The sequence below is a fragment of the Peromyscus leucopus genome, chromosome 9, assembly GCF_004664715.2.
Source record: "Peromyscus leucopus breed LL Stock chromosome 9, UCI_PerLeu_2.1, whole genome shotgun sequence".
NCBI classification, from domain to species: domain Eukaryota; kingdom Metazoa; phylum Chordata; class Mammalia; order Rodentia; family Cricetidae; genus Peromyscus; species Peromyscus leucopus.
Genome location: NC_051070.1, coordinates 75,642,305 through 75,667,907, shown reverse-complemented (window position 1 = coordinate 75,667,907; position 25,603 = coordinate 75,642,305). Strand labels below are relative to the sequence as shown.

The following is a 25,603-nucleotide window of genomic DNA, read 5'->3' as shown; positions in this document are numbered from 1 at the left end:
AGAGTTTAACTGGGCAGCAGTGGTGCACAGCTTTAATCCCAGCACTTGGGAGGCAGAGCCAGGTAGATCTCTGAGTTCGAGGCCAGCCTGGGCTACAGAGTGAGATCCAGGGGAGAAACCCTGCCTCGAAAAACAAACAAACAAACAAGCAGAAAAAAAAAGAAAGAAAAAAGAAAAAAAAGAAAGAAAACAAAAACAAAAAACAGAGTTTATTTCTTCATCTGGGCTCCATCCCTCCCTCTGCCTGACCTCCAGATCAGCAATACTTCCTCTATCCTTTTTGCTTTTAATTTGTTTCTTGAGACAGTCTTGATATATAGTCCAGCCTGGTTTCAAACTCTTGATCCTCCTACCTCAGCCACCTGAGTGCTGGGGTGATGGGCATACGGCACCATGCCCAGCTAACTGCCTTCTTACATTTGCCGTCATTCCTCAGTCTCTCCGCTTGGCATCTTCTTCAGAAACGACGTCGACAGCCTCCTCTTACTAAATCTGTCCTCCACTAGCTCCTCTAACCTGTCTGTTTCTGATATCCATCTTTGCATTTTTACTAGGATCTAAGATCTAGACCCTCTAACTCCATGCATAGACTATTGCAAGGGACCCCAAGTGTCTTGGTTAGTTGTTTTTTATTTTATTTTATTTTATTTTTTTTGACAACTTGACATGGACTGGATTCGCTTGGTAAGAGGGAACTTCAATTGAGAAAACACTCCCACCAAATTGGCCTGTGAGCAAGCCTGTGGGGCATTTTTTAAAATGAACAATTGTTGTGGGAGGGTCCAGCCCATTGTAGACTGTGCCTCCTCTGGGCAGTGGCCCTGAGTTGTAAAAGAAAGCAGGCTGAGCAAGCCATAGGGAGCAGGCCAGTAAGCAGCACTCTTCCATGGCCTCTGCATCAGTTCCTGCCTTGAGTCCGTGTCCTGACTTCCTCTGATGATGGACTGTGATGTGGAAATGAAATAATCTCTTTCCTCCTCAAGTTGCTTTTGGTCATAGTGTTTGTCACAGCAATAGTAACCCTAACTAGGACACTGAGCCAGCCCTTAACCATCTCATCTTTCCCTGGTCTGGCTCAACCATCCATATGGCTGAATCGTTCTTCCTGTAGATGCTTTGAATGTGTCACCCCATGTGGTTAAAAACCTTCAGTGATTTCCCAGTGCTCACAGTCCTAAGTGCAGAATACAAGGTAAAGCTCACCTTGTTCACTTTGACTATTATTGTAGTCTGTCTAGAAGTGTTATGTCATTGGTCTCACCTTTTATGAACTTGCACGGTGCATAGAATCTGCATAACCAGGTAGTTTTTCTTTATCCAACTAGGTAATAAACCCCTTGGTCTCAGCTGGGTGGTGGTAGCACACAACTTTAATCCCAGCACTTGGGAGGCAGAGCTAGGTGAATCTCTGTGAGTTCGAGGCCAGCCTGATTTACAGAGTGAGCTCCAGGATAGGCACCAAAATTACACAGAGAAACCCTGTCCTGAAAAACAAAAAAAAAACAAACAAACAAACAAAAAAAAAAAAAAAAAAAAAAAAAAAAAACGAAAAACCCACCACTACCAACAACAAAACAACCTTGGTCTCAAGGTTTACTTGTTGTCCTTTTTCCAGCAGAATTCTTTGAGTGAGGCCCTGAGAGAGTGTTTCATATACATATGTCTTAGTTAGGATTTCTGTTGCTGTGAAAAGACACCATGACTGCAGCCACTCTTAGAAAGAAAAACTGGCTTACAGTTTCAGAGGTTTAGTCCATTATCATCATGGCAGATGGCCTGTAGGCAGACAGAGAAAGCTGACAGTTCTGTATCTCGAACCACAGGCAACAGGAAGTGGCCTGTCTCACTGGGCATGCTCGAGCATATATGAGACCTCAAAGCCCGCCTCCACAGTAACATACTTCCTTCCTACAGTTTCCACTCCCGTTGGGGGCCATTTTCTTTCAAGCCACCACAGTACACATTTGGTTAAGTGATGTGGAGATGATCACTGCGGAATGTAGGAAAGAGACAACCCAGCCTCCAGGGTGAAGGTAAGAGATTTTCATAAAACTCATGAGGTGAGGAGGCATCTGCAGAGGGGAGATGGTCCAACTGGAGCCCAAGAGGGCTCACAGCAGGCTTTAGTGGATTTTGTCACGTGACAGCCAGCCCTCTCTCCAGCTGCATTGCTCTTTTTACTTGCTAATACTCCCCCTTATTATCAATTATTGTTATCATCCATTATTATTTTTATCCATGCCAACGAACCAGCACATACCATGTCCTGTTCAATGACTGAGTCAAGGAGAATTATGGGGCATCTTCACGCAGCTCAGCAGGAGCCAGGCTCAGGCCTAAAGAGCTCCTAGAGAAGCTTTCTCTTGTGCTCCTGAGAGGGTAGGTGGATGAGGCCAAGGGCAGTCTTTCTCTACCCTAAGGCCAGAGTCTGTGTTCATGCATCCAGTGCAGAGGGGCAAAGAGGAACGTGGCCCTAGATCCATCTACAATGGACACCAGTCTGGCTGAGAGGTTTGTTTGTTTGTTTTCTGTTTCACAAGGCAGCATTTCTCTGTCTTTTGTTTCATCTTTATCTTCTTGTGCCATGCACATGATTTTGGTGACTCCTAGAGGTTTTAAAGGCATAATCCCAATCATCTGGAGATCTCAGCATCTTATTTAATTTAATTTGATTTCATCTAACGTCTGTTCTGCCTAAAAGTAACAGGTAACATTTATTTGTTTCTGAAATAAATGCACTGAGGTTAATTTGCTTACATATATGAACTATCTTTTAGAGAACCTTGAGATAGCATTATCCATCTCTCTGGGTATCATGATGCAGTTGCACCCGGAATCTGGAACCCAGAGAGAGACTCTTTGCCTAGCTCAGTTGGCAGTTAAGCAAAGGAGATTTGATAGGTAGGTCTTGCTCAAGGTGGATCAAGTTGTGGACGTTCCTCTGCTTATATTAAATACAAATATCACCAAGCCGTCAAGTAGCTTGCCCAGTGGATTCCACAGAGATGGAAATTACTTAATTTTACATAAACTACGAAAGAAAACCATACCAGGGGAAGTTTACCGTTACTGTTGAGCACAATTAAAAGGTGACGAGTGACACAGACAAGGCAGCCACATCCCTTCCACTGGAATTTGCTGCCTGCATGTACGTGGTGTTGCGTGCTCAAGTGTGATTCGCTTCTGAGTGAATATGTGTGACCTTGAGATAGTTCCATTTCATTGACCCTGTCTTCTAAGAATAAGAGCCAAGGTTAGAAATGAAATGCTAAGGCATTAGTTGAGAAACACAAACCCGAAGAAGCTTTTGACAGACGATAGCCAAGAGGAAAGTGCAGACTGCAAAATGAAAAGTGTGATGCCCTGAAGTTGTTCAACATGGCAATCATAACAGGAAACCGCATCTCATTGCTACTCTTGGCAGGGAAAAGATGGGACTTGGATCTTACACCTCTCAGCCCTAAGGCTGACCCGATCAGTAACTCCTCTCAAAGTTCCAGGTTGTATCACCCAGCCTCTGGGAAAGTCTCAGGGATTCAGCAGTGTGAGATTGTGTCTCCTTTTGAAGTGGAAAAGTATTCAGAGTCTCTAAAGCCCTACACGTACGATGTGAGAGCCAGGCAGACCCCAGTGTCCATGTGGACTCCCATCATTTGGGAGCACAGGACAGGACTGCATGGGCCTGCGGTAAGACAGCCTGTGGGTGTCTTTGAAAAGGAGCAAATGACCAGAGAATTGAGAGACCATCAACTCAGCATACACAATAACCCTGGCATTACAGTTTTCCAAAACTGAACTCATGAGACGTCCTGAACCCCATGCCTGGCATTTCCATAAGAACAGGAATTCTGAAACAGATAATCTGGGTTCCAATGACTGTGTAAGGAGCCATAATAATTCTACCAGATTCATAGAATTTTTTAGAGGACCACATGAGGTACAGTGAGTGCCCCTTGGGTGATACATTTGTGTGCAATGTGATAGTGTATATATATATATATATATATATATGTGTGTGTGTGTGTGTGTGTGTGTGTGTGTGTGTGTGTGTGTGTGTGTATTTGTGTGCTCCCCTGGGTAAAGGCCAAAGATCAGCTCTGAATGTCATTCCTCAAGAGCTATTCACCCTGTTTTAAAGTGGCCTATAAATCACTGATTCTCCTTGGCTGACAGGTTAGCAAGCTGCAGAGATCTGATCATATAATCCCAATTTGGGGATTTCAAGTGCATGCTTTTCATGTGGATTAAAGTCAGGCCCTCATGCTTGTATGGCAAGCATTATACCAACTGAGCTATTTCTTCATCCTCAGTGGTCAGTAATAGTAGTCACAATGATGATGATGAGATGATGATGATGAGATGATGATGATGGTGGTGGTGGTGATGATGATGATGGTGATATATCAGGCATGCTTCTATATAAACCAACATTGTCTTCCCAAGTTCCCAGATTTTTAAACTAAATCTTTTTTTTAATGTGTTGGAGTTACATTGAATTCAACTAGAAAAAAAAAAAACAACATCTTTATGGTATTGCTGTTCTCTATTCATGAATGTTATCATCTCTGCCTATGCAAGTCTTTGTAAAATTATTTTATTTTTAGAAAGGATTCCATGTGTATCAGTCTGGCCTCACACTCAGTACGTAGCCAAGGACGGCCTGAACTTCTGATCTTCTTGCCTCTAACACTCCAGTGCTCGGAATGCAGCATGAAATTTATTCTTATTTATTTTATTCTCTGTTGCTCTGACAAATACTGTTTGTCTAACTTGAATTTTCTAATTACTTTTTTGCTACTAAAATGCAGTTGACTTTTTTATATTAAATAATCTGCCCATGTCTTATAAGCAATTCTTCAGTATCAATTATATATAATGATCTGTGAGAAAATCTCTAGCTCTGCTACCCTCTCGTTTGCTTCTTATTATAGTTGAGTTATATTAAACTTGGTTTCAGTCTCTCTGAAAACCTTGGTTGATGGAAATTTACCCAGTGGCTGGACATGATAGCATCAAGTGTGATATAAGAATATCACCACCCATACTATCACGCAGCAAGATCTCATAAGAAATCTTGAGCCTGGCCTGAAGTTTAATGACTTTGAAGGCAGCCGCAGTTGGCCGGCCAGCCAAAGGCATCCACTTTCTTAATAACATGGTGTGGCTCCTATCTGTTTATGCATCACTGGGCATCCTGGCAGCATAGCTCATCTCCATGTTGCCCTTAAATATTTTTGGCTTCCTGGATTCTGCAATACTTTCTGAGTAGAGATAAGTTTGTGTCTTCCATTAGAGGAGAACTAAGATGCTCATCACTCAGAGATGAAACGTCTTTATGAAAAATAACTTATTAAATACATGTGACTTCAGAGGCTTGTGCGTTTTCTTGGGAGAAACTGAGAGAGAAGTCATTTAAAAATGTGCACAGCCGGGCGGTGGTGGCGCACCCCTTTAATCCCAGCACTCGGGAGGCAGAGCCAGGCGGATCGCTGTGTGTTCGAGGCCAGCCTGGGCTACCAAGTGAGCTCCAGGAAAGGCGCAAAACTACGCAGAGAAACCCTGTCTCGAAAAAACCAAAAAAAAAAAAAAAAAAAAGCCCTAAAAATGTGCACTAATTCACTGTAACTATAGGACAAACCCCAGAACCAGAGATGTTCATGTGGTCAGCACCCTTGTGAAAGTAAAACCTGACTATGAGCAGGGCTGGGAAGGGTATAGGGCCCGGGGACTTCCAGTGGAGACTTACACGAGTCAGTTCCCCAAACCTATCCATGTCCCTTCCCTCCCCCTACACACACCTCCGCCTGCCTGGTGTCCTACTGAGGGCCCAGCAATAGATAAATACTGCCTTTGGAATTGCTCAAACAAACAAACAAACAAACAAACAAACTCACTTATCTCCTTTGATCAAGGAGCATAATTCTTTATTGAAGGAAGTGGTTTTCTCAGCAGATTTATGCAGCAGCTACCTCCTGAGAAGTTCCAGACTGCTAACACTGTGGATTTAGATATGCCTTTTTTTTTTTTTGGTGTTTTTTTGTTTGTTTTTTTTTTTTCCGAGACAGGGTTTCTCTGTGTAGCTTTGCGCCATTCCTGGGACTCACTTGGTAGCCCAGGCTGGCCTCGAACTCACAGAGATCCACCTGGCTCTGCCTCCCAAGTGCTGGGATTAAAGGCGTGCGCCACCACCGCCCGGCTAGATACGCTTTTGTATGTATGCTTTTGACTCGTATTCTTACACCTAGTATTCACAACAACACCGGGCAGGCTACTACTGAGTCTTTCTCCTCCCCAGTGTGCTTGCTTCCAAAGTGACAAAGGTAGCAGTTATCCATTATTAAGCATTTGTGAGCGCCCCCTTCCCCCCAACCTCCGTGCTCTCTCTTACCGCTTTCACACCCTCTCAGTGCTTGGAGCTGTGGTCTGGTCCCACACACACTGCTCTGTCCATGGTGGTGGCTGTCACACCTGCTGCAAATCACCACCATTGTCACTGGGGAAAAAACAAACAAACAAAAAGAACCTTTTTATTCCTGGCTCTTCCTCATGCTGGGGACAGTTTTTTCCCTTGGCTTCTGCAGTCTTGCTAGAATGTGACTGATATTCTCACATGCTTTCCTTAGGCATGAAAGCCTTCTCCTCTATGTTGTAGGGCTAGAACTATCTGAGACAACTAATGGAAAGGATGCTTGGTGCCATCATTCATGTTCATGAGAGTGGTACAGCACATATCACTTTTTCTTGCATTATTTAATAATATTGATCGGCCAAACTCTAGGTTTATTGAATGGATGGACCCCGATCAAGAGCTGCCCTACAGAATCAGGATGCTTTACACAGAATGAATTTTGAAAGACATAAACAAAGACTAAAAGCCGTTTCCCAAGTAATCTGTGACGGCTCTCTGACTTGTGTTGGATTTTCTTTTGGCAGTGTTAGGAGATATTGCAGTGTGAGTTTTTCTGTGTCAGCCGGGGTCACGATGGGATCTGGTTCTGTTGCTGCAGGGCCAGAGGATCAGCAGCTCTGATTCAGGGCAGGTGATCAGTCTCCAAAGTGGAATGTCTGCTGCCGAAGACAATGTAATATTCATTTCTACCCTTGGCTGTGATTTGTTAGTAGTATTTGGAAAGGAATTTAACTCACACTGCACTGCTTTCCAAATTACAGCATGCTGAACATCTAGTAAGCTATTTCACGCAATTAAACAGGCTTAAGCAACCCCGGAGTGCTGGTCACTGAGATATACAAGCAGTGCCGTGCAATCAGATCATACTCTCCGGTCCTGAGCCCAGCACAGACAGGGTGCGGCATTCTCAAAGCAGCACAGGTGTTGGCTAATGATGGTTTTGCTGCTGTTGTTTTGGTCAGGCCTGGTTGTCTCTGAGCCTGAGCGAGTCCATTGCATGGTTATAACAGTTTGTTTATATTTACTTGTTGATGGCTATTTGGGTTGCTTGGAATTCTATCACAAATAATGCTGGGGACTGGCAAGATGCTTCAGATGATATGGTGTTTGCCACACAAGCATGAGGGCCTGGGTTTGGGTCCCAGTGCCACAGAAGAGTGTGGCAGGGCACGTCTACAAGCCTAGCCCTGGATGAAGTGGAGATAGGCAGATCCCTGCAGCTCACTGGCTGACAGTCAGGTTGAATTGATGACCTCCAGATTTGATGAGAGACCCTGTGCAAAAAAAAAAAGTGCAGAGTAACTGATAAAGGCATAGGACATCAAACTCTGACCCCCACACACGTGCGCGTGCACACACACACACACACAAACACATGCATATGCACACACACAGAAAGAATAAAACTGCTACAATCATGTAAAATGTCTTTGTGTGGAATTACTGTGTCTTGTAAGTGTACCTGTACAAAACCAACATGTCCTCTATAACAATTGTAGCATTTTTAAAAAAATTCTGTCAGCACTCAGGAGTCTCATTTACTCTGCATGTCACCCACACTTGGTACTGTCAATTGTAACCACTCTAGTTGAATAACTCCTCAGTTGATCACAGACTAACAACATAAAGCGGGTGTGAAAGCAGCATTCATTCAGTAAATCTGAATTTCGGCCTTTTTCTGAGCTAGCATGTGCAGTGTGATCATTCAGTGATGCAGGGAGTAGGGGATAGAGGGCCGTAGTACCCAGTCGGCCCTGCACTTGCCAGTGGAAACAACCCCGACATGGCAATGGACTGTGCCATTGAGGACAATGTTCAGTGGGTTGAATGTATTACATGCATCTCTCACTTAGGATACTGCCAGTTTACAATGGGTTTATAGGCTATAATGGTAATGAAAGATACAGAAGAGCCTGCATGTTTTCATAAACTCCTGGGTGATGCTGATGCACATCTGAATCTAAGAGCCCATGACTGCAAAATCACTTACTTCTCTGAACCTAAGAACAGTTCCGGTCTTGAATTCCACCTAAGCTTTGGGCCTGTCTCTGGGCTCACTCCTGACTTCCACACCATCTCTGGTATCCAGGCAGCCAACCACCTCAGCTCCCTGGCACTACTTTCCACTGTCACTTCAAGATGAGTCCAGGAACTCACACTGGCCAACTCCATACCTATACACTATGAAAGTGAGTTTCAGTGAGTAAGATGTGGGGGAAAAGATTGGGGTTCACATTCTAGACAGAGGGACCCACAGGGACAAAGGTTCAGAGACACAAAGTAGCCCTGCACATTTGGGGGAAAAGTGTCTTGAAAAGTGTGGGGCTGAAGAGGGAACTTGAGGAAAGGAAGCTGGGAACCCGGACTATGCAGGAGTCCGGGGAAGGCTGAGCTGTGGGATGTGGAGTGTTGGCTTGTTTCAGAGACATGGTCCTCCTGTCTTCAAGGAAATGAGTTCAAGGGTGAGGAGGAAGAAGGACAATTAGAACCAACACTGTCCTCCAGGCGTGTCCCCAAGACCCAGCCCAATTCTTGCTCGGAGTGGTGCCTTGTAATTATTTTTGAATGAAAGATTGAACACCACCACCACCATCGAAACCCCAAAACAGGTATAATACTGGATACCTGCCTGCAATTCAGAACTTCAAAAGGGGAGAGGGGAATCAGAAATTCAAGATCACCCTCAGCTACATAATGAATGTGAGGTCAGTCTGGGATACATGAGACTATCTCGAAACAAAAAGAAGAATGAAGGAAAAAAACAAAACCCAAAGCAGAGTGAATCTTTTGCATCTCTGGCTTCTTTCCTTTCTGTATCTTCCCCCTTTCTGGCTGCCCCATCAACACTGGACTGTTCTCAGGTCCGGAACACTACTTTGTCAGTCTCCGGACTGTGCTGCCTTTGGTCTAGTTTCGTGGCCTTCTGCTCGGTCCTGTGCTCAGGTTGGTCTTTGGGTCTTGACAAGAAGAATGATGTAAGCTGGCAATGAGACATGAGAATCAGCATTCCTGCTGTCAAGGTCTCTGAGGTCTTCCCATCTTCTTCCATGTGTGGGCTCCGGGCTGCGAGCTTTCTACAGAGGGACAGCTAGTAAGTGAGCTCGCTCTATGAGCCACTTCGCTCTGGACAGCCACACCGCTCTGCGAGTCACGCCAAAGTGGCCATAGGCGATGGTCACCGGGCAGGCCTGGCTGGGCTTTCATGAGATTGTAGTTAAATACAGAACTTTGAATCACATGTGATTCTTACATGCTGTGAGTCTTATTCTTCACTTGTTTCAGTCATTTAAACATGTAAGAACTGTGACCAGTTCTGGATTTGTATAAAGCCAGGTAAAGATAGGGTTTGGTTTGTGCACCTCGACCTCAGCTCTCTCCTTCGAACACTGACTGTGGTCCCCACTACTGGAAACCACTCTACTTGCACCCCTTGTAGCAGGTCTTTCTTTGGATTACCAGCTCCCAAATAATGACATGGAGACTTATTATTATGTATAAAAGCTTAGCCTTAGCTTAGTTGTTCCCAACTAGCTCTTAAAATTTAAATTAACCCGTTTATATTGATCTACGTTTAATCTTTGTTCAGCCATGTGGAGCATTTCCCTGCATCCCACTTCCTCTGTGTCTGACTGGAGAATCCCCTGTACCTCAGATTCTTCCCAGAGTTCCTATCTCAGCCTGGGAATCCCACCTATCCTCTCCTGCCTAGCTATTGGCCGTTAGGCTCTTTATTAAGCCAATCAGAAGGGGCCTTGGCAGAGACACATCTTCACAGTGTACAAAAAGACTATCCCACAACAATCCCTGTTCTGTTTCCTACTTCCAGCACTGTCCCAAGTCCTGGATCTTGGCTGTGGGAATATTCTTGCTACAGGGTAAACATGATCCATCCCAGCAGCCTTTGCTGAATACATCCCTCCAGGTGCCCCCAAGCTATACCCCAGGGTAAATCCCCGCATTCCTGACCCGCCCGTCTCTGCTGCTCACCACCTCTGGCTTCCTCTTTGCCCTGTCACCTCGGTTACACATTTCACTTGTCCCAACTTTGCTGTTCAGCTGTCACCTCTCTTCTGTCTAGTCACTTTGCTCTAAGATGAGGCTCAGCCTGTATCTTCTGGCAGGCCATCTCCCTTGACCTTTCACTTCAGACACAATGAGGCTTGCCTCTTTCGGGCCCCCAGCACTCCATGACTCCTTTGAACATCTGGTTCTTCTCAAGCAGCCAGCTCAGTGGTAGGCTCAAATTAGATGCTCTGTAGATGGTTTAATGAATTCTGAAATATCAAGACTCATTTATTAACATATAGTATATAATATATGTATACTCTATATAATATATAGTATATGTAATATTCTACATGCATTGCATTATTATTTTCTGTTCCTAGTGTTGTGTGCTATTGCTTCAATTAATTTTTAAGTTTTATCTATAGATACAGGGTCTATATATTTAGTACTAGCCTCTCCTCCCTTCCAAACACAGGTAAACATTCTGCAGGTCATGGTTTCTCCAGGGTGCCTCTGGCAGGCTTCCATTGGAGCAAATCTAACCAGCTTGCCTAGAGGGATCACAGTGTCACCAGGGCCCTGCTGGTGTTGATTCTTCTGTTGACAGATGAAGAAACCACAGCCTCAGGAGGATGGGTCGGCTTGCCCATGGACGCTTGGCTGCTAATAGCAAAATCAAGATAGGAACTGGCTCCTGGTCCTCAGCGTTACAAACATTCCAACTTTTGAGGCTGTCTGCAAGTGAAGTGGCTGTGCCCTGAGTGTGGTCTTGCACAGTGTGGTCTTGCACAGTGATGAGCTCATAGGTTTGGGGTGGGGGTAGGTGAGGACTGGGGCATGCCTGCAAGGCGAGGGGGATGGTAACCTTTGTGCTTCATGCTCTCTGAATAGGATTCCTTGTTGGCTGACGTTCAAAGCCTTTTCTTGCTCCTTCAGCATATCAATCATTTCCTTAAAACAGTGACACTCATTATAGCTTGCAAACAAATGGCCAAGAACTAGGCAACTCCAATTATTTCGCTCAGCATGTGAGATCATTTTATTAAAGTTCACAGGACTGGGCGAATCGTATGGGAAAGACATAGGTCCCTAGAATGAACTCTTTTGGGGGGAGAAGAGAGCTGGTATTTATTGTGGCCAGGAAAGATATGCTGTACGATATAAACGAGGAAAGTGTAAGAAGGTGGGAGTGTGGGGCCCGGGATCCCCCTTGAACATTGGTTTTGATTTCTTTGCTCTTTTCAGTTCGGCTATGAAACAGTTACCTAATTATCATAGAACTCATTTTCTCAACCAAATGGAGCTGCGGTCACCTTGAATCTTTAAGGATCTCTTAGAGTCCTGCCATGAACCTGCCTTGGTACCATCTTCACCATGCTGCCTATCTGGGCAGTTGCAGTGTTGGAAACACCAAAAGGGGCCTCATGAAAAAGTTGGGCATTGTGCCTCCATGGCAGAACCTCACTTAGCCTGCAGTGTGCCCTCAGTACTAGCCTTGAGTTTAGGGAAAAAGAAAAAAGTGTTTTTAAATGCTTAGAAGTCTAAGACACACATGTATAGATAATTTTGCGTTGGCCGTCAGTTACCTTTTTACTTTAAACAGCATAGGCAGCTTTCTGTTAGATATGAGCTTGTAGGGGATGGAGCATTGCCTGGGGAACGTACTAATTGGAAAACACATTGAAGACAGAGCCAGAGAGATGCTGCAGAGGGCAGTCATCCCTCCTCCCGTCCTTACCAGCCTGAGAAGAAGCCTGCCAGGGCCAAGCGTGCGGGAGCAGGAGGCTGCCAAGGACAGGCAGTTTTCTCTCCAGCCCATCCTGACTTGAAGCAAGCTTGCCCATGGCTGCCTCTCCCGAGGTGTTGCTGAGATGTATGATGTTACTTGGTGAGCGCTCATTCTGCTTGTCCTCAGGAATTCTTCATGTTCCTTTCTGAGAAAACAAAACAAAACAAAACAGATGAACACTCTCCCTTGACTGGTGGAATCTCAGGATATAAATGTGCAATCGTGGGGAAATGGATGCAACTTCTAAATGACAACAGAGACAAGATGGTTTTCCAAAGGCAGTCGTGAGCAGAAGTCTAGTGCCGCCACTGAATAACAGTCATTTCCCTTAAGCGTTACTGGATTAGCTGCCTTTCCCATCGCTGTGACTGAACACCGAAAACGACAGTTTAAGGAAGGAGAGGTTTGCTTTTCCGTTCACGGTTCAAGTGTATAATCATCACAGTGACTGAGGTCATGGCATAGACGGTATCAGGCTGCTCACATTGCATCCACAGACAGCAGTGAATGTCCAAGCTGAGCTTGCTTTTTCCTTTTTATTTTGGCCCAGGACTCCAGTTCATAGAATGGTACCATCCATATTTAAAGTAGACCCCACCTACAGACTCTGTCTGTCTGTCTGTCTGTCTGTCTCTGTCTGTGTCTCTCTCACTCTCTCTGTGTCCGTCTATCTGTCTCTCTCTCTGGTTTTTTGAGACAGAGGCTCACTATGTAGCTCTGGCTGTCCTGGATTAACCTAATCTAGATGATCCCACAGACATAACCAAGGATTTCTTTCCACAATAGTTCCAAACTACAGGGAGTTGATAATTTTAACCATTTCAGTTACCCAGAAAGGCTTTGGCGACTGGGGAGGGTGAGGATGGTAGGGGCAGGGAGACATTTTTCTCTTTCAACCTAAATCGTCCCTTGGAGGCTTACAGGGTGAGGGGCTCTTGTAGCTGAAGTTTTTTGTGTCTACCCGGCTCCTATGTCCTGTGTTTTCACAGCCGCTCAGACCCAAATAAACACACACAGGCTAATATTATTTAAAACTGCTCGGCCATTAGCTCAGGCCTACCATTAACTAGCTCTTACACTTAAACTCAGCCCATTTCTGTTAATCTATATGTTGCCACGTATTCCATGGCTTTACCTGTGTACCTGTTACATGTTGCTCTCAGGATGGTGGCTGGCATCTCCTGACACAGCTTTTCTCTTCCCAGAATTCTCCTCTCTGCTTGTCCCACCTACACTTCCTGCCTGGCTACTGGCCAATCAGGATTTTATTTATACAGAGTGATATCTACAGCAGGCTCTCTTTTAGCTCTGATTGTCTTTTGATTTGTTTTAAATATCAAATGGTTTTGGAAGGCGGCATGTCACCTCGACATGGCTTATGTGTAGTGGAGTGATGCTGGAGTAACTGGGAATTTATCCCAATTCAGACTCATGTACCTTTATGAAGCCCAGTCCTGTGTTGGGTCTTGGAAGTAGGCTGGGTGAGATTCCATATGTGCTGGCTTTCCTATTTGTTTGCAGTGGACCTTTCTGAGGTTCAGTGTTAGTGGAGGGAAATGGGGGTCTCTATCTGTCTGTCTGTCTGTCTTTCTCTGCCTCTGTCTCTTGTCTCTGTCTCTCTCTGTCTCTCTCTGTCTCTCTCTGTCTCTCTCTCTCTGTCTCTCTCTCTCTCTCTCTCTCTCTCTCTCTCTCTCTGTTTTTTTGAGACAGAGGCTCACTATGTAGCTCTGGCTGTCCTGGAACTCAATGTGTACGCTAGACTGGCCTCAAATTCGTAGGTTGGCCTGCCTCTGTCTCCTTAGTGCTGGGATTAAAGGTGTGTGCCATGTCTTGTTCTCTTGATGTGTGACTAGCCAAGCCTGGAGGGATGGGAGACTGGTGGAGGTCTAGGGGAAGCAGTGGGCAGAACTGTGTTAATTGTGGTCATGTGATTGGTCAAACAGAAGAATCATGGGGATCACAGTGCCATGTGATTTTATTTCTGGTCGTTTCTTTTATTATTAATTTTTAAATCCTTTGTACTTTTCTTCTCAGAAACAAAACTACAGATGCAAAAGAGAGAACTGAACTCTAAACCAGTCAGGCGGCGGCGCACGCCTTTAATCCCAGCACTTGGGAGGCAGAGCCAGGCAGATCTGTGAGTTCGAGGCCAGCCCAGTCTACAGAGCAAAATTCAGGACAGGCACCAAAACTACACAGAGAAACCCTGTTTCTAAAAACCATTAAAAAAAAAAAACAAAAAAAAACTATAACCAAGAAAAGCCATTCCTGGTAGATACCACACTGAACCACAACTTGACTTTGGGCCTGACAAAGGCAAGAAATGGCCTTTTTAAATATTCTGAATAGGGGCTTGGGAAACAGAAAATGTAAAATTCTGGCCTCCGAGAGTGTGATTAATTCTGGGTGGATGCAGAGGCTCTAGCCACGTAGTAATCTCAGGCTTTCTAATTGGCACTTTAAAAATAGCAGTCAGCCCCTGCTTTGCCGGCCCCTTTGTTCTGCCCGGGCTGTGCCTTGTGTTTAAGGAGCTTGCAAAGTCCCACCAGAAGTCCCAATGTAGGTCTCCTAGGGCACCTGACTCTGCCCTGAAATACCAGGGAGTGATAAACCTTTGTGTTCGTTGCAAACCCTGCCCTCCTGCCCTCCAGCTTACAGGCCTATCCTTCTCCTTCCCTAACAGCCAGGTGCCTAAAGGGATGGATTCCACCATGGCATTCCCTTCCGGCCACGTCTGGCCACCCTTAAGTTGCCAGCTGAATGGCATCATTTGTCTGGGAGGTAATAAATAGTTTAGGCTGGCACCAGGCAAAGGGAAACCGAGTATTTACCAGATCCTTTCCCAGATCTGAGTGAGCCCCATTCCTAGGCAGAAGTGAGTGTTGGCCTTTTTGTTGCTGTTTGAGCTGGCAGTGAGATAATGAACCAGTGGAGATGTCGCAGCAGAAGCAGCTGCGTTTGTCTCCTTCGCCCTGGCCAGAGGCTCCGAGAGGCCCATCCCATCAGGGTCACAGTCCCTCATTTCAGTGGGAATGAAAGGCCCTAAGTTCAGTCTTTGTTTGTTCCTTCTGGGGATACCTGCAGTTTCACCAAGGATGGTAGGGACGCCCGAGTGCTTAGCTACATGGAGCTGTCAAGAACTGGGTAGGGTTGCTTGAAGCCTCTCTGATGATGATTGACCTATCTGTTGCTAATGTTTTAGAAAATAACCTCTGGCTTCATTTGGCGCAAGACAGTCGATGAGAAGAATTGTTTTGTATCAGAGGAGACCCATCTATTTCTGGGCTCTTAAAATTTTTATATGGCATAGGAGTTACATGCATTAGAGTCCACCCGCCCCTGTAAGCATAGGGCTTTCCTTGATATTACTGTTAATGTTGTTTGGTTTTTAATCACATTGTTTATGCTTTAAATGTACTTATATCCCTCCTTATAATTCTACTTCTAATCATACCCTTCCCTCTGGTAAGCAACTGCCTTTGGGATGAACCTTTTTTTGGTGAAAATGTTATATATACTGTCTTTCCTGTGGGTTTTAAAGGTTTATATGGAATTTTAAAAAAGAATTGGGGTTGTAGGCAGTGTTGAGGGGCTGCTGGGAGAGTCTCAGTTGGCTCCCACATGCCCTGCTTTGAGCATTATGTACACGGGATCTTGCCCTTCCTAACCAGTAAGGTTGCAGACACAGACTGTATTAAGCCAGTCAATCCCAGACTGCCCTAGTCCTGGCCTAGCACCTGACCAAAGTGGCCTTTCTCTCCCCTGCCAGTTGTGAAGGCCTCATTGGAAGGCAATGGAGGAGACAGTGTCAGCGAGAGCCCGGCTCTGTGAGAGGAGCCTGGCTCTGTGAGAGGAGCCTGGCTCTGTGAGAGGACAGCCGGTTCTGTCCTTCCTTCCCTGCAGGACCTCCACCCTCTGCTCCTGCGCGTCTTAAATCCTCTTAGCATGCAACACTGTAAAAGACAGAAAAACAGTGGTTTTTTGTCTAGTGTTTTGCAGCAGAAGGCAGAATCCACTGGTAGACTCTTGTCTTCCCCTCCAGGCTCTCGGGAACACACTAGACACATTAGCAGAGGGAAGTGCCCCTCTCTCCCAACAAGGAGAGAATTAGCCACAGAAAAACAGGCCAGGAGGATCTCTTTCCCTGCAGAGTGATGGTGAGGAAAGTTTTCAGTTCCAGGGAGGATGAGGGGGCAGCCTTGGCTCTCCTGTTGCAGGGCTAGACCTTAAGCATTTTGGTTTGCCCATCGTTAGCGGGACCTGACAAATATTCTTGAGAAATGAGGGGAGGATAAGCCAGAAGGGCCAGCCAAGAACAAACTCCAATGACAATCAGTGGGACCGGGCTGTGTGTGGCAGAAAGGACTCAGAATACTTACTAAGCAATCTTTGGTGATTGTGAGCCATGTTCCTTTTATGATATACCCAGGGTAAGGTCTTGGACACTGTAGGTCCTGCACCCCCAAGGCTGGAAAGTATGCAGTGCCCACATTTCTCAGCCCAATGCACCTGAGCTGCTGGTTCCTGGGTCCCCTACGCCATTGCACAGCCTGGGCTCCACTCTCATGGCTCTTCTCACTCATCTCTCCTGCATTTTATATATACTATTTGTGTTATATGAATATTTAATATTTGAATATATGCACATTTAAATGTATGTAAATGTTATATCAATAACATATATTAATTAGCAGAGGAAGAGATCAGAGGATAGAGGAAAGAGAGGGTGATACAGCCTGAGTTGATATATACTAATAAAAATTCAGAATGAAAAAATAACATACAAGCTGCATGGTTGTGAACTAAGAAAGGACTGACAAATGACAGAGTTCTCCCCCCCCCCCCAGGGCCCCTCCCACTCCCCAGTTTTCCCTCTGGTTGTTAGCACCCAATTACTTATTAACCTGTGAAAGCCAGCATGGGAGAAGGTTGGGACAACCCAGGGTTTCACCTCTGCTATCTCTTTTTAACAGAAACTGTTGAGGAAATAGGCTCAAAGGCTGACAAATGTGCATGTCACTGTTGATGGGGTCCACTGTGCCCCCACCCGCTCCAGTTCTCCGGGACTTAGCCTGTGCTCAGAGTGGAACACCCCAAGAGTGGGTAATAGAACCATTTCATGTGGCTTTTAAACAAATGACTCCAAACATGGAGGCTTAAAGCCATACACATGTATTATAGTACTATAGGCATGTATATTTATATTATTTGCTATTATTATTATTAAATATATAGTTCTGGAGTTAGATATCTAAAATGTGTCTCAGTGAGCTAAAATCAAAGAGTTCTCATGACTAAGCTCCTCCTGGGAGCTCTCAGGAGAGACGCGCTTTCCTTGACTCTCCTGGATTCGGGAAGCTACTGAATCCCTTGACTTGCAGTCCCTCCTTCATTTTTCAAAGCCAGCACTGGCTTTTGAGTCTTTCCCATGTACGATCTTTCTGATGTGGACTGTTCTTCTGCTTCTGTCTTCTACTTAGAAGAACCATTGTGATGAAATTAAACTTCTGTTTATAAATCTGGACAACCTCAGTTCAAGGACAACTGACCGGAAATCTTAATTCCATCTGCAGCTTTAATCCCCCCTCTCCAGGTTCTGGGAGGCAGCTCTTGGGCACTGTGACAGCTAATCTTGGCTGTCAACACACTCAGGAGGAGGGGAACTCGACTGGAGAATTCCTTCCATCAGATTGACCTGTTGGCATGTCTGTGGCGGCATTTTCTTGATTGCCAATTACAAAATAAAAAAATGAGGAGGGGCAAGCCCACTGTGGGCGGTGCCAACCCTGGGCAGGTAAACCTGGCCTGTGTAGGAAAGATAGGTGAATGTGAGCCTTGGAGCAAGCTGGGAAACAGCATTCCTTCGTGGGTTCTGTTTCAAGTTCCTGCCTTTAATGCTTGCCTTGATGTCCCTTGATGATGGACTGTAACCTGTAAGTCAAATAAGCCTGTTCATCCCCTCAGTCGTGTTTAGCCGTGGTGTTGATCACAGCAACAGAAAGCAAGCTAAACGGGTATCTTTAGAAGCCATTGTTCTGACACTCCTGTGGGCTGCACTCCTTGAGGTCCATTGCATATGGCCCACCAAGAAGTTGCACAATTCAGTTCAGGGTTTAGTGGTAGGAAAGATTGGACTCATCACTTCCCCTGGAACTTGGGGGTTTTACACTGCAGTGCCCATGTTTCAGACATCAGAGCATCAAGTGTGTCCATTAAAAATCACGATTTGAAGGAAAACCTTGCTTTAGTTCATGACTGCAAAGCAAGGAAGGGAGCAGTGTACTCTACTCAAGGACTTTCTTAAAGCGAGAAATAAATCATTCGCTTTTCTGCATCTGCTGCTAAGACCTTCTCACTTGGGCCTGTTTGCACAATGCCAACCCTGGTTCATCTCTCTGCTTACACCTCAGACTATGAAAAAGTCTAGGTCACTGTGTAAATTGCCACCCCCCCCAGCCTAAGTGGCATGTGTGTGTCTCCAACTAGACTTTGCTGCCACTGGAGAAAATGAATCAAAGGCAAGGGTTGGTCTTTGAAAGACCCACAGAAATTTATGGCTCAATTTAAAACCACTTGCAGTTTATCAAAGCAAAAGAAATGGAATGGCCAGCTCCAGAGCAGAGATGAAGAGGAGCCTTGCTGTCCAGGTCTGCACCCCAGCAGGCCCTTCCGACAACCCTGCTCTGAGGCTCTCACAGGCTCCTAACAATGCAACACTTAATCAGAATTCCTGAATGTCCAGACTGGCTGCAGACTGTCCATGGCCACTGGCGGGACAGGAGAAATACAGAGTGTGAGGAGATACAAAGCTTAAGATTTAGTCTCAAATTCGACTGCTGACCTCCACAACGTTTGCCAAGCAACCACTTTCCTTCATGGGGGTGAGGTTGTGGTGCCAATGACTCATCATCAGCTGGTCTTCTGTTCTTTGAAAGTGCATAGTGGTCCAGTTTGGGAGACACATGAATAAAGGCTTCCCCATGTATGATCCAGGCTCAGGGAGACGGTGGCACCCAGCAAGGATTGCATGGTTTCAGTCCACTGGTGCTTATGGCCTCCAGGAACAAGCACCCGATGACAGAGGCTTGAGCACATGACAAATTTCTCTTGCATATTAGAAGTTTGGAGGTGAATGCAGGTTGGCCTTAGTTCAATAGCACAAAGATGTCAGACAGAGGTCTCTGGTTTGTATGAGTTTCCCCTCATTGTCTCCAGTGGGTGGCTGCAGCTCCAGCCATTACAACCTGAACCTCAGGAAGCAGAAAGGTGGGATGGGAGATGTACTACTGGAGGTCTCAGCCTGTGACCTGTTCCGGTTACATCACTTGTGCCACGCCTAATTGGAAAGGCTGCTGGAAATGTTGATTTTCTTTTCTTTTCTTCCCTCTGTTAGGCACTTTTGATCCCCAACAACACAGGAGAAGAAGAGGAAGACAAGGACCAGGTAGAAAAGAAACTTCTTTAAAAATTCACAGCTGACATTCAGTACCGGAAGCCTGTCCTGAGATTGATGTAGCTGAACTCGGGTGGGTTTCACCAAGCTTTTCTGTCTACTTGGATGACTTACTCCTCCTCACTTTCTCATGGAATTCTTTGTTTTAACAGCCTTTTGAGGGTCTGGAGAGACAGCCCAGAGGGTAAAACACGTGCTGTGCAAGTGTGAGAACTGGAGTTCGGATCCCCAGGACCCACACCAAACCTAGGCAGATCTGGTGATCTGTGTGTAATCCTAGGAGTGGGACAGGAATCCTTTGGGTAAGCTGGCTTGCTAGGACAGCCAAATCATTGAGCTCTGGGTTCAGTTTAGAGACCTTGCCTCAATAAACAAAATGGAGGATGACTGAGGGAGATGTCCCACATCAACTTCTCTGCCTACCACATGTACCTGTGTACAAAACACATGTGCACTTGAACACACACACACACACACACACACACACACACACACACACACCACAGATATACACACGCAAAAAAAATAAAATAGAATTAAAAGGCTTTTTAAACATAAGCTATTTTTTTCTCACCCTAGGGTCAGGGGTCATACCTCATGGATTTTAGTGGGTTCTAGAAAAAAGGATGCGTTCTGCATTACCTTTGCACCAAACAACACATTTACCAATAATTGTGGGGCCATTACCTGCCAAGCTTTTAGAAAATACTTGGCCAAAAGGGGTAGGAGTGGTACTTAGCTAGTGCCAGGAGCAAAATCATTTCCCAAATGTTAGATGGTAGTGGTGACTAATTATAAGTATAACCACTGGTTACTGAGAGAAACTTAGGCACGTAAGAGAACACAAGGAGAAGTCTACAACTGCATCTGTAATCCAGCCAGTGAGAACAGCAGTGTAGTAGTGTCTAGTAGCATGCATATATAAAATATATAAATCAGGGCTAGTGTGGCGGCACACACAGCTGTAATCCCAGCACTTGGGAGGCAGAGGCAGGAGAACTATGAATTTGAGGCTAGCCTGGAAAACACAAGTGTAAACAGAAGTGGAGTTTTCTGTCCCGACTGCCCAGTCCCAAATAAACACACAAAAGCTTATATTTATTACAGAATGTTTGGCTGATAGCTCAGGCTTATTACTAACTAGCTCTTACATTTAAATTAACCCATTTTTAGTAACCTATGTATTGCTACATGGTCTATGGCTTTACTGGTCCTCTGGCATCTTGCTTCTTGGGCTGGGCAGCTCATTCATGTCTCTTTCAACTCCGCCTTCCTTTATCCCAGTCCTCAGTTTGATTGTCCTGCCTACCTTTATTCTGCCTTGCCGTAGGCCAAACAGCTTTATTATTAACCAATGAGAGTAATACATATTCACAGCATACAAAAGGATTATCCCACAACACACAAGGTAAATGTGCCTCAAATAATAACAATACATATAAAGTAAATATTGCATTTTTCAAAGTCAGCATCTTATATGTTGTATACATTTTTAAAAAAAAGTATATTGAGAGTTGTTACCTCAGGCAGTAAAATGTTTGTCATGGTCATGCAAGCACAGAGACCCAAGTTCATCTTTATAATCTGCTTTTTAAAAAAGCCAGGTGTGGTGGCATGATCTTCTAATCCTGTGAGGTGGAAATAGATGCATCTCTGGGGCCGCTGACCAGCCCGTCCAGTCTGCAGGATAAGGTTCAGGCCTGTTGAAAAGGGAACATCAAAAAGGTGAATGGCACCTGAGGAATGACTCTTGAGGTTGTCCTCTGGCCTCCACACACACCTGTCCACACACACAAAAGAAGCACACTGAGATTAGCATCAAGCGCCATCATTCCTCAAGACGACCCCTTAGGCCTCTGCTTCGCAAGCTGTGCTGTTCTGGGGTCCTTTGTCCAGAGCGACCTGCCTATGTGCATAGGCTAGCCTGGAGAGCAAAAGCCCAACCGTCCTAACCATGGAGACGTTTGGGAACTGGAGCCTGAGCATCCTGGCTTCCTGAGGGCCTCTACTGAGCCCACAGTCATTTTCTGTTGCCAGTCAGAGGGATCTTTACCTCTCAATCTGTGACCTGCTTGTTCACGGCCCTGTCTTCTGCCAATGAGAAAGAAGGCATTTGGCCAGTCAGTCTCTCTCGATTGCCACATGGTAGGTCTTAGCTCACAATGGCTGCTTGGTCTGGAGGGATCCTGGACATTTGAAAGTGACATTGCTATTTCGAACAAGCTAAGACAACTTCCAGCCAAAGGTAAAAATTTACATTTCAATGATCAGCAAGTTTCCAAGCACTTAAGAAACTGGCCTGGGTGCTCAGCCCTATGCACAGGTTTTGTTAATGAATTTGGCAGGAGGAGAGTTGCATTCCTAGGTTAAGTCTGAGAACAAAAAGGACCTGTTTTTCCTGTGTAATGAATTGCTGAGAAATTATTCAAAATGTGACTTAGAAAGCCTCTAGCCAGTGAGCTCAATTCCCTGGGCTGTGAATTAGATAAAAGGCTTTTTTTATGAGCCCACAGAGGGAGACCTCTGAGGATTTATGTGGGTGAGGAGAGAATGTCTGTGCCGTGGCACTCCCCTCTCCCCCAGGGCCCATGCACAGTGCAGAGGCCCAGGGACATGCCATGCCCATGCCGAGGGGAGCCAGAGCAGGATGGACCGGGCAGGGTACATTACTGTTTGCCCCTAGCTCCGAGCTGCAGTGGGCACTGGAGCCTAGCAGGGCACTGAACCTGCCCTGCACTGGGAGCTAGAGTGGCTGGGAGGACAGGAAAGGCCTCCTCCCCACCCAACACCATCCTAAAGACATGTTTGTGTCCCCTTAGTGCAACACTGATAAGTGAGAAGCCCCAAGCCTCCTGTGCCTCTAGGACTCAGATCCATATAGAGGAAAGTTTGAAGATGCTTTCACATCAAGATCAGAATCCCTTGCACAAACCGAACTCTACGAATGAAAGACAGCCAAGAAGGTAGCAGACTTGACAGTCCTTTAACCAAGCTGTCCTGAGGATAAGTCCATTCGCAGGCACATGGAACTTACCCTCTCCTCTTGAGCGTTCTCTGGTACGAGAGACAAAGCACATTTTATTATGAGCAAACCTGATGTCTTAACTTGGATTACCCATGAGGCTACACGCTTGCCGTGAGCCATCAACGTCTCAGATTGATGATGCCTCATGTCTGCTGTCTACCTGGCTGTGTGTGCCCTTGGGCTGACCCTTGGAACCCTGACCTGGCTCCTTCCAATCACTTGGGCAGGAGGACAACCTGGATGTGACATCTGTCAGTCCGATGATGGCCAAGACAGTTTGGCAACACTAACCTTGTTTGGCTCCCCAAATGTTCCCTCAAAAGACTATCTAGCGGTCTCTTGTGACTAGTAGCCATGAAAAGCACAAAGGACTTTTCTCTGTAAAACTAAGCTCCCTGGTATGAGAAGGAAATAACAAATAAGCAAATAACAAAGGAGAGGGAAAAATACAATGGGCAAGAGTGTTCTATGATATTGTATCAGACCACCCCAGCACAACACCTACAAAAAATCAAAACCCTCTTCCTACCCAGGACCTGTGCAGAGGTGTCATTATGAAAAGGGCCAACATCTCCATCTAGTAAACTCTAACATGTATCTTGCCAAAGCACAAAGAACACAGACTTAAGAATGCATGTTGCTTCCTAAGAGTTGGGGGGGGGGGGCGCAGACCAATACCAACAGGAGTTATCCTGCTGGATGAATCCTGGAGGTGTGGCCCAGAAGCCGAGAGGCTCAGTGGTTAGTATCCTGCAAGAAACTGATGAACATTTGAATTGGCAGCTGCCCTGCCAGCCTCCTCGCAACTGTGGTGGCTAGCCTTGCCACTCTGGTTTTATGTCTGGTCACCTGGTGGCATATAAGTACATGTCTGTGTCATCCCTCCTTCAATTCAATGCATCTGTGTGCAGTGCAGAGTCCAGCATTACAGAAGGGGCTCCCTGAGAGAAAAGAATCAGAGGAACTTACAAACCACTTCAGGAATGCCTGACATCCATCCATCCATCCATCCATCCATCCATCCATCCATCCATCCATCTATCTACTTACCTTTCTTTCCCTCTCTCTCTCTCTCTCTTTCTTTCTTTCTTTCTTTCTTTCAAGTTCGCTTCATTTTAAAATTCAACAAGCTGCTTAACCTGCAGTATAAACAAAGAGACCACCACCACTACCCACACGTCTCTCAGAGTCTATTTCACCCCCTCTGCTTGGCTGCCAGTCTTCTGTCTTTCCCTTAGGTGACATAGATTTCTTTTCTTTTCTTTTTTTTTTTTTTTTTTTTGGTTTTTCGAGACAGGGTTTCTCTGTGTAGCTTTGCACCTTTCCTGGAACTCACTTGGTAGCCCAGGCTGGCCTCGAACTCACAGAGATCCGCCTGCCTCTGCCTCCCAAGTGCTGGGATTAAAGGCGTGCGCCACCACCGCCCAGCAGATTTCTTTTCTTTGTGGAAGAGAAATCCATGGCTTGTTGCCTTTGTGGATCACAAAGATGCAGGAGAGGAGGGCGGCAAATCATTGCTGTTGGCATCCTTCACGTGGACCATGTCAAATGAGACCAGGTGGCACTCTGGGTTGGTGATGGCCTCGATGCACCCCAAATTGGTGCCTCTGGTCACCACACACAGGTTGCCTGTGTTGAATTAGATGACATTAGCAATATTGGTGGTGTCCAGCCAGATCAGCATGATGCCTTTAACCTTGATGAGTGGGTTGGGGTAGTGGATGGTGTGTGTGTCATACATTATGAGATGCAGGATGCCTTTGGTACCCACGACAACCAACCTTATCTTGCATAGGTTGTTTTTGGCCTCCTTGGGGGTGATGTGGTACATGGTGAGGTGTCCCTTGGTGTCACAGACCAAGCAGAAGTTCTTGCCACTTTTGTTGATGGTGGTGACATTCGTGAAGCCCGCTGGGTAGGCCACATCAGTTCTGATGTGGAACTCTTCTTCATCTCGTCTCTTAGCAGTGCATACTTGAGTCTGTTCCTGAGGGAGACGCCAAGAGGCAGGCACTCACGCAGACAGCATCTAGTGGTGTGCTTGCTTCTTGGAACCTCTCACGAACTGTGGCGGAGCAGCAAGTATGCATGCATGAGCAGAGTGGGTCATTTTTCTCTTTTTCTTTTTATTCCAAGGCTCTCCTCTCACACCTGATGCCCTCTACTAGAAAACTCAGCCCCATGTTTCTCCACCATTGCTGTCTCAGGTAGCGATGGGTTAGCAGCCCTACAAACTTCTCTGGAATCTGGGATTCATCTGGCATCTGCGAGCCTTAGAACAAAACCATGACCAACTGCCTAGTCTTTATTTACTTGTATAATTATTGTCCTTGTTTCTTTATTTGTGCCCGCACTGCCCGCCCCCATTGCCCTTCAGTGTGAAGTTTTTCTTTAAATGCTAAGCCATTTCTTTGAGGTCTGGAGAGCTCCCTTGGCTTTTACTGGGACTTGTTCTTTCGAGGGTGAGAGCCGTCTGGAGCCATGGCTGCAGAGTGGAGCCCTAGCCCACAATGGGAAACAGATACGGTCACTTCTTCCGGACACACTGACCGCCCTGCCAACTACTGCCACTGCTTCCCATGCCAGGAACGCTTGGCCACTGCTATCTGTTGGGTCAAGGCTGAACGTGGTGTTTACGGTGGGGTCACTGACCACCTGTCCCTTTTTGGCCTGCCTATGTTCATGCTATGCTCTGGTCTCCTCTCTCTCCACGACTCACATCGACACCTTGCCTAACTGAGACCTGAAAGCCAGGAGACACTAAACCTTGCGACAGACAACCTCCACCACCTTTTTATGCTGATAGTCCTTTCCCGTGGAGATGTGACCTCCCAGGGTGACTTCCCGAGTTAGTGCTCACTGTACTCCTTTCTCTAATTTCCGAAAACTTCCAAATCCAACCTTCTTCTAAAGCAAAAA

General features: G+C 45.8%; 1 pseudogene; it reads right to left on the bottom strand.

Annotated features, from left to right (window-relative positions):
• Nucleotides 1-24,132: 24,132 nt before the first annotated feature.
• LOC114695959 lies at nt 24,133-24,948 on the bottom strand (annotated as a pseudogene).
• Nucleotides 24,949-25,603: the final 655 nt, after the last annotated feature.